General features: G+C 52.7%; 1 long non-coding RNA gene across 3 annotated transcripts; it reads right to left on the bottom strand.

The window, feature by feature from the left end:
- Window positions 1-398: 398 nt before the first annotated feature.
- Window positions 399-7,998, bottom strand: LOC114030310. 3 transcript variants are annotated; one of them, XR_003567594.1, is made up of 4 exons: window positions 7,921-7,998; window positions 2,127-2,357; window positions 1,345-1,491; window positions 399-562 (listed from the first exon to the last, which is right to left on the bottom strand). It is a non-coding gene; the product is annotated as an uncharacterized LOC114030310 (long non-coding RNA). The 3 variants fall into 3 exon arrangements; XR_003567596.1 differs by having other exon boundaries at window positions 1,345-1,433; XR_003567595.1 differs by lacking the exon at window positions 7,921-7,998 and adding an exon at window positions 7,696-7,803.
- Window positions 7,999-9,719: the final 1,721 nt, after the last annotated feature.

The raw sequence follows: 9,719 nt of genomic DNA, 5'->3' as shown, positions 1-9,719 counted from the left end.
CCTTCCTCCCTCCCTTCCTTCCTTCCTCCCTCCCTCCCTTCCTTCCTTCCTTCCTTCCCTCCCTTCCCTTCCTTTCCCTTCCCTTCCTCCTCCTCCAATAGAATGTAAGCTCCTTAATGGCAGAGACTATTTCATCTTGGTTTTTGTATCCCCAGTGCTCAGCATAGGGCCTAACAATCAATCAATCAACATTTATTGAGAGCCTACTATGGGCCAGGCACTATAATAAGTGGTGGGGATACAAAAAGAAGCAAAAGCTAGTCCCTGCCTCCAGGAGCTTACAATCTAATGGGGTAGACAACATGCAAAGTCACACAAAGCAAGTTATGTACAGAATAAATAGGAAATAATTAGTGATGGGAAGGCACTGGAATGAAGATGAGTTGGGGAAGGCTTCCTGTAGGAGGTGGTGGGACTTCAAAGAGACCAGGGAAGCCAGTAGGTGGAAATGAGGAGGGGCAGCCAAAGAGAATGCCCAGAACCAGAGATGGAAGGTGTTGTTCCTGGACCAGTCCAGAGGCTGGTGTCACTGGATCAAAGAGGACTGTCAGATGTAAGAAGCCTGGAAAAGTAGGAGGGGCCACGTTATGGAGGGCTTTGAGTTCCAACAGAGCATTTTGTATTAGATCCTGCAGGCCATAGCGAGCCACGAAAGTTTCTTGAGTAGAGGGTGACAGATGATTTTAGTGACTGAATGGAGGATGGACTGGAGTGGGGAGAGAATTGAGACAGGCAGACCCCCAGCAGCTACTACAATAGTCCCGGCATGAGGTGATGAGCATATGCGCCACAGGGGTGGCAGCATCAAAGAAGAAAGGGTTGTATTTGAGAGATGTCGCAGAGGTGAAATCAACTGACCTTGGGAACAGCTTAGGAATAAGAGGTAGTGAGGAGTCCAGGACGACTCCTGGGTTGTGAGCCTGAAGGACGGACTGTGTGGTGATGTCCTTAACTATAACAGAGGTGGTGGGGGCAAGCGAGGGGGACGCTAGGTGGCCACGTGGAGAAAGCACCCAATCTGCAGTCAGGAAGACTCATCTTCCTAAATTCAAATCTAGCCTCACACACTTACTAGCTGTGTGCTCCTGGGCAAGTCACTTCACCCTGTTTGCCTCAGTTTCCTCAGCTGTCAAATGAGCTGGAGAAGGAAACGGCAAACCACTCCAGTATCTTGGCCAAGAAAACTCCAAATGGAGTAATCTTTGAGCCCCACTAACACTGGGAGAAAAAAGGGAAATGAGAGCCTGGGAGGGGACTTCAGGAGCTGAGGAGAGGGTTGGTCACCCAGGTAGGCACAGAGCCAGGAAGGATTGATGCAGATCTCCTCCCTTGTCCAGGACATACCTACGCACCAGCTGGTTTGGAGTCAGCCCCGACTGGATTTGGGCTAAGGGCAGGCAGCTCCCCTCGGCAGGCAGAGCTTTGTTCCTTCACTGAAGAGGGAGAGATCAAAGTCAGCGAGCGGCTTGGCCTCAGGGTCCCCGGGGAAAGCTGGAGGGAAAGTATGGAGAGACAGGGGAGCCAAAGCAGTGGCTCAGATCTCCCGGCATGGGAGCGAAGGCTGCAGACCACAAGGGTTCCCAGGGGCAAGGACTTGGTGGTAGTATAGGGATGTGCTTAAAGGGGCCTCCCTGGCGAAAAGTCTCTCCCCATGTTGCCGGAAATTTGTCAATTAGTCATACTGTCTGAAATTTCATCAATCTGAGATTCATTTGACTTAATAAGCCTCGTTTAAAATGCACCGCCCTGCCCACCCGCAAGGTTGGAGGAGATCAGTCATTCACCCCTTACTGTGAATTAGTCCATTCAGACGACTTTTCTCCTAATACCCAGCTGAGATCAACCAGAACTGAGGGGACGAGAGTTGGAAAGAAGAGGATATGGGGGAGCGGGGAGCCAATCTTGCCGGTTGGGGCACATCTGGGGAGGGCAGCTGGGTTGGGCGAGACCCTGCAGGGTGTGCCCTTGGCAGTTAGAGGGCAGCACGAGGGGAGCGTGCGCCCGGAGGTGGGGGGCCAGCAGCGAGATGAAGGTAGGAGCCTGAGGCAAGAAAAGAGGTAGTAAGATGGGAAAAGGGAAAAATGACCCATGTGGAAACGTTGCCTGGTGCCTGCCCCCATTGTTACCTCCTTCCTGCCCCATCCCAGCGGGGATAATGAGGGCCGGGACTTGTTGCCTTTGGAAAGGCCAATACCCCAACCCCCTTCGTTCAAATGCTGCCGTCAGTCCTGCGTCCTCCCCGTCCGCAGATACACGCGTGGAAAGGGTGTGCCCAGGAGGAGCCCTGCCCCGCCTTTCGGAATCACCTCTGTCTCAGTTCATTTCAACAAACACTGTGCCAGGCACTTCACTAGAACCTAAAAATACAAAAATAAAACGATAATCCCTGCCCTCAAGGAGCTTATATTCTTGCATGTCCGGGGAGGACCTAAGATGAGGAGAGAGACATTCTAGACTTGTAGCTCTGTGATAAGGTGGGAAGCAGCCCGGTGCAATGCGAAGTGGGCTGAATTGGAGCCAGAAGATTTGGGTTCCAATCCCGCCTTTGTCACTGTGTGGGATCTTGGGCAACTCATTCAATTATACCTCAGTCTCCTCCTCTGTGAAATGAGAGGGCTGGACACGATTGCCTCTACTTTTGAAATGCACCTTCCCCTGGATCCTCCTCTTTGACCCTTAAAGACTGTGGTTTGAATCCTAGCCAGTTCATTCCCCCGGGCTATACTCTTGAACTTGGCCTTTTAAAGGAGAGACAGGGAGAGGAGGCGTGAGCCACCGAAAATGCCGCTGAATCTGGAGTCCGAAGAAACAGGTCGGGAGCCCCTCTGCCTCCTCCATGCCCCAGCTAGGAGAAGAAATTGCTCATTTGTTCCCTCTCTCCAGCACAGTGAGTGAGGGGGACCCCGACGGCCTCCCCAGTCCAACTCTAAAGCTAAGATCTTCCACCCACTGGAGTTCTCTTCCCTTCTCCTCCAGCGGCTCTCCTCCCTGGCCCCTTTAACCCTGCTCGAAGATGAAAGGCTAGGAGTAAACAGAAGCCCTGAAGGAAACTTAGCAGGAAAATAATAATGAACAACAGCTACCATTTCTACAGGGCTTTACGGATTACAAAAGACTTCCTTACTACAACCCCCAGAGGTGCTAGCATCTTTGCTGTTTTACAGATGAGGAAACTGAGGCTTAAAAAAAAAGAAAGGAGGAAAAAAAGAGAGCAGATTTGCGCGCAGGTCTCCTGATGCCTCCTGAGACCAGCGATGCCTCTAGAAGGCTGTGCCTGAGAAACAAAGGGGAGGTAGAGGAGGTGGTGACTCCCAAGTCATGCTGGGCTTCAGTGCACACAGTTCATGGGAATTTGGGGGACTAGAGATCTTTAAGACCACCTTCAGACCTGACCGGAGGTTAGGCATGGGGGAGGGCAATGTTCACAAAGACCTCTCCCTGCCCTCTCCCCTTAGCTTTGATGGGACGCATGGCATTCTTTTACTTACACACACACACACACACCCTCTAAGTGGGCCTTTCTCCAAAGATCATGTGAGGGGAGCTGAGGAGTTCTAACTGACCTCGATTGATCCAAATCACAAATTTATTAGTCGTAAAGAAGGAGATGAAGTGAGAGGACTTGGAAGCAAAAAGATCTGTGTTCAAATGCTGCCCCTGACACTTGCTAGCTGGGGGACCCTGATCAAGCCACTTGGATGCCCTGTTTCTTCATCTGTAAAACGGTGATGATGATAATACATTTAGTGCCTGCCTCTGGCGGTCATGGAGATGCCCAAAGACAAGGATGGGCGCATCTCGAAGCTATGGAAATGCCTGGTACTCGGATCAGAGAAACCTAGACCCAGGACTGAGAGGACCCTCTGAGGCTGTCCAGCCCAATCTCCTTCCTCACTATGCAGATGGGTGAGGGAACTGAGGCCCAGAGAAGGGAAGTAGCTTCCTCAAGGTCAAAGAGGGAGCTAGTCACAGGCTTGTATTTCACCCCAGGTCTTCTGGCTCCAAATTCAGTCCATCTTTCCACTGCACTGAGCATCATCCTCTTAGGAGGTGAAAAGTAGCAGAAGGGGCTCCAGGGGAGTGGGATAGGGGAGGGGGTGGGTCTTTTGTGGACTAGTCCCCACTCTGGGTAGGCTGAGGTACCATGGTAACTTGCTCCACACACCAGCAATAGGACCCTGGAGAGACTTCCCTTGGGGTGGGATGGGAAACACCCACACCTGCTCCACATTTGGGTGTTTACTGCTCAGCCAACCCTTCCAGATTGTGGAGCAGAAACAGTGGTGGAAGACTCATCTCTTCCCTCTCTTCCCCAAAAAGTTAGCCTGTTATCTTTCTCCTCAAATGTGCAGGAAGTAAGAGCATCATGGTTCTACCCATCCTCAACTCTACTGTTTGCCAGTCCTGGGACCCAGCCCCTTCTTTTCTCTGAGCCTCAGTTTCCTTCTCTGTAAAATAGGAGCATTAAAATAGATGACACTTTCAGCTCTTAACACTGCTTATGGCCAAATTCTCTGAATCTCCATGAGCAAGCCCCTCCCCTTTCCTGAACCTCAGTTTCCCCATAGATAAAATCAGGGAGATGGATCCAATGACCTCTTAAGGGGCCTTCTAGCTCTATGGTCATCCCAAATAATCTCTGGGCACTGAGGGCTCTCAGCTAGACATCAACCCTGAGCAGACTTAGGGCATGTCAGTGTTTCCAGACATGGCTGGACAGTACGGCAAAAGGGAAGGGGCCAATGACAGGACCACCCAGGGTTTGAACAAGTCTTTCTGGACTCCTTCCTCCCTGTCCTTTTTTGTTACGAATAAGACCCTTTGGATGGAGAAGGGTGGAGACTGGTTTGGGAAAGTGCCCATGAGTGCCGGCATTCATCCATCCATCCATCCATCCATCCATCATTCATTCATTCATTCATTAGTTCATTCATTCACTTATTCATTCATCCATCCATTCATTCATTAAGTAATTTGTTAAGCTCCTTCTCTGGGCCTGCCATGGAAGGTGAAAAACAAAATCAGGCCCTGACCTCAAGAAACTTATATTCAATTGGGGAGAAACTAGAGTTACCAGGGCCCCCTGACCCTGGCCCCTTCTTCGGCAGTCGGGTGACACCTTCGGACCCCTTCTCAAGTAACATTAAAATGCATAAAATAAAGTAAGTAGAATTACAAAAGAACCCAATTACAAGTTCAGGGACCCCTGGGTTAGAACATGATACAGATATAGAGAAGTAAATACAGAGTAGCTACAGAGCAGATACAATATAATTTCCAGGGAAAAGGCTCTAGCAACTGGGGAAATCATGCTAGGCCTCCTGGAGGAAGTGATATGTGAGCTGAACTTTGAAGGCAGCTGTAGATTTCAAGAGGAAGAAGTGAAAGGGAGATCACTCCAGGTACGGGGCACAGCCTGTGCAAAAGCATGAAAGTGGGAGACAGAATGTGGCATAGAGGGGACAAACAGCCAGACTGGCTGAGAGCTGGCTTGGGTGAGGGAGAAGTGATGGGCAACAAATATGGAAAAGGGAGTCGGAAGGCTGACCAATGAGTGCCCAGCCTTCTGTACCCACAGAGAAGTGCATGCCCTGGGAGGGATGTATCTGGCCAAGGAACTGCCCTGAACCTAGGCAATAGGGGGCCACAGAGGTCCTTGAGCAGGGGAGCAATGTGGCCTCAGAACTGTGGCAGGTATGTGGAGGACACCCATCAGCCTGGGGGAGTCACTAAGGAGAGTAAGAAGGAAAAACAAAAGGTTCCTTCTTGTACCTGATTTCCTCCCCAGCTCCTCAAGGCAGGCACATCACTCCTGGGGACAATTGCATACATGCATACACACACACACACACACACACTACACATACAGATACACACACATCACAAACTCACACAGACACCCAGACACACTCACCCACACCCACACACCACACCTACATACACAGATACACACCCACACATCACACACGCACAAAGAGTTACACACACACACACACACACACACACACACACACAACACATCCCACAGAAGGAAGGCCCCTCTGGCTTTCAGGCCCACAAATGCACTACATAAGGAAATGTTTGGGGAAGTGGGGTTCCTCATCTCCACTCCCCCACTTCTTACCACCCAAGGCACAAGTACACACACACACACACAAACAAACTTTCAGTTCCTGCTTGGCAGACATGCAGGAGGTACAGCTTGGGGGTACCCTGCAGGCAGGGCCAGAGGGGGGTGGGGTGCTGCTGAATCTCGTTGGGGGTGATGGTGACATGGCATTGAAAGGGTTCTGAGAAGGCAGACCCTGCCTGGGCAGCTGGGCACACGCCTGGTGGCTGGCCCCCAAGTGGCAATGGAGAATCTTGGGGGTGGAGGGTCCTGGGAGATTGGAGCTGGCCAGGACTTCGGCTCCGAGGCCGCTGTCACCTTCTCGTCACAGAGAATGAAGCTGAAGCGCAGGCAAACTGCCTGAGGGAGTCACCCAGCCAGCAAGGGAAGCCGGGATTTGAACCCAGGACCTCAGACTCCAGAGCATGGCCCAGCTTTTGTTGCTTCTATAGCTGAACAAAACTGCTTGTTACTTGCTAATTGTTCACTCGCCCCAACGCACACACACAGATGAACACACACACATAGATGCACACACGCACACATACACACACAGATGCACACACACACGCACACAGATGCACACGCACGCGCACACGCGCGCACACACACAGATGCACACACGTGCACACATGCACACACAGATGAACGCACACATAGATGCACACACGCACACATACACACACACACGCACACACACACAGAGTGGTGCATCTCCCTTCTCCACTGCAGCCCCAGGCCCTGAGCCTGGAGGAGGGAGTGCAGGGTGGCCCTGGGCCAGTTTTGTAGGAGACAAGGCTCTCCACTGGTTCCCTTGTCTCCCTGGCATGATCTTTCATTTCCCCAGGTGGAAAAGGAGAGGAGAGAGCAGGGGATTCTGAGCTGGCCAGTGCCCAGGTGCTTGCAGAGTCCACTTTGGGGACATCTCTCTCCCACAGTTGGTGACAGAGTGTGCTCCTGGGGCTCTTGGGAAGATGCCAGGGCTGGTGAAGACGGGATGGGGGCCAACATGAAAAATGCCCATGTACAAAGGAACTGCCCACATGGGGACACATGGACGGAAGGCTCTTTCCCTCATCTCCCCCATCTCCTGGACACAAAAAAACCGCATTCTGGAGAAAGGGTGGCCCTGCTGCAAAGGCCGGGATCCTCACACTCCTATCTAGCAGACAATAATTTCCTTACAGAATCTTCCTTTTAAACAAGCAAATCCAGGCAAACAGCCTATTTTGCTCTCCAGTTGTTTTTCCTGTGAACAGGAAAACGTTCACAAGTACATACTTTTTTCTAAGATCAGCACCCCCCCCAACTATGTGCACAGCAGCCTCAGCACCCCCTATCCAAGCCTGAGTGCCCCCACCATGTCTTTTCTCTTCTCTCTGGTGCACACAGACACCCCTTCTGTCTCCTTAGCTTAGGTGGACAGGCTGGGTGCCCCAGGGGGTGAGTGTCCTGCCCATCTGGGATCTGATGCTAGTAGAGGACAGAAGAATGAATTCCCTGGACCATTTAGTGAGCGCCTACTGTGTGTTCAGCAATGCACCAGGCCAGCCTTCACTCTTTCCAGACCCAGCTGGGCCACCTACCTGTTGGATGGGTGGAGGGAAGGAAGAAGGGGCAGGGGGCCCTGAGTCTCTGCTCAGGATGTGCAGGGTGGTGGCAGTCCTGATCTGGGGAGCACTGTAGTCCAGAAAGGGGGGACGGAGGAGGAGGAGAATAATAGGACTTTCTTGGGCATTTTTGGAAAATGTAAATTGCTATTAAAAAAAAAAACCAACCCCAAAAAGAACTAATAGTAATAATGGTCTAACCTGTCCGTTCAGGAATAGGGGTGGGACGGCCACGCCCACCTCACCTCTGCCTCAGACAAAGTGCAGTCAGCCCCAGCTCCCAACCAGGATTGGTTTCGGTCACACGGGGCTGCCTGTAACCTGCTGCCTCCACCCTATCCTACCCCCCACCAACTCCCATGGGTGGATTCAAGTGGCTGCCAGCCTCCTCCCCCCAGCACACACTCACACCACACACACACACACACACACACACACACACACACGCTCACTGTCCAGCTGAGTGGGATGTGAACAAAGACAGCCCTTTGTCTCAGTGGCTGGACTGACTCAGCCCACACCTCAGTCTAGGCACACAGAGCCCGGATAAAGCTGGTGGCTGAGGGTTCTACACCGCTCCCCCCACCCTAGACTGCCTGACCAAGGCGAGCTAGAAAGGCAAAGTTCTCTCGGGAAAAGGATCGTGGCCGGATGAGCTGAAGGGGCCTTAGAGATCACTGAATCTAAAGGATCTCCCCCCCTTTATACAATCGAAGAAGCACAGGCCCAATCCCCTTATTTTACAGGTGAGGAAACTGATCCCTGGACAGGTGAAATGACTGAGAACAACGTGTAAGGGGCTGGATTTGACCGTAGATCCTCTAGGAAGGCTGGGCTCCTTCTTGTCAAGCTGTGGCCTTGTACCCAGCCTCCCACTTGGCCCTTTCTCTTCCTGTGCAATCCTCCCTCTGGCCTTCCAACTGTCTCCTTCCTGGAAATTACTCAAGAGTTTTGCTCAGTGTGGTCTGGAAAATGGGCACCCACTTTGGATGGCAAGGCACTCAGCCATGCCCCGGACAGCAGCGTTCCCACTGGACGGAGAATATCCTCCCCATGTGTGCTGGTGGGTGTAGCCATGTTGTGTGTGGGAGGGGGGGCTTCTTGTACAAACAGACAAGGAGTGGCTCCTTCAGTCCCCCAGCTGTGTCCCCTCCAGCCCTTCAAACTCGCCCCTTCTCTCCCTGCTCAGCCCTCACTGATCCCCCAGCCCCCATCTGAAGCTGCAGCCTGGACTGGCTGAGGTCCTCACCCACCCTGCCAAGGGAGGGCACAGGGACAGGCGACCAGAGAAGCCCAGAACTGCCCCAACATCCCCTGCAACCAGCCCCCAGAGCACGGGCCAGGGTGCTGGTCCTGCCTTCGGGGAGGAGGCAAACCTGGGGTCACAGAACTCTTTTGTCTAAGGAGAGGCCAGTATAGGCCGATGACCCTCGGGTTTGAGAGTGGACACAGCACCGCTACTCAATGTTCAGGCCAGAACAGAGCTGGGGGTTTTGTGGGAGTGTGGCAGGTCAGTCTACAGGGGCTGTGGTTCTGGGGAAGTGTAAGTGTGCTTTGTGTGAGCGTGCCAGGGGGTGCAGTGAGTGTGCAAGAGGTGGAGCCTGGCCTGACGTGGGGCCCTCTAGCTGGACTGGGCACCCAATCCCACAGCCTCAGTTTCCTTATCTGTGTAAGGGGGCAGGAGCTCTGTGTCCCAGGCACCTGCCTGACCCCTTGGTCCCCTTGGGTCTGAGCCCTGAGACAACGTAACACGTGCCCACGGGACACACACATGAGCAGGAAGCACTGGTAGAGGCACTCGCCCCTTCCGAAACCCACGGATAAAACATACACAAACTCACTTGTGCGCACAAACACGCCACAGACACCCACGCACAAAACGTGTGCACAGACCACACCCGAAGCCCACATGGGCACGTCCCATTTACACACAAAAGCCACGCAGGAGGGGCCCCACGCACCCACAGGCCGACCAACGCAAAGTGCACGCGAGACACAAT

Source organism: Vombatus ursinus, unplaced genomic scaffold (genome assembly GCF_900497805.2).
Source record: "Vombatus ursinus unplaced genomic scaffold, bare-nosed wombat genome assembly UNPS02014955.1, whole genome shotgun sequence".
Taxonomy (NCBI): Eukaryota; Metazoa; Chordata; class Mammalia; order Diprotodontia; family Vombatidae; genus Vombatus; species Vombatus ursinus.
Note: the sequence above shows the minus strand (reverse complement) of the source record. Positions and strands in the feature narration are given on the sequence as shown.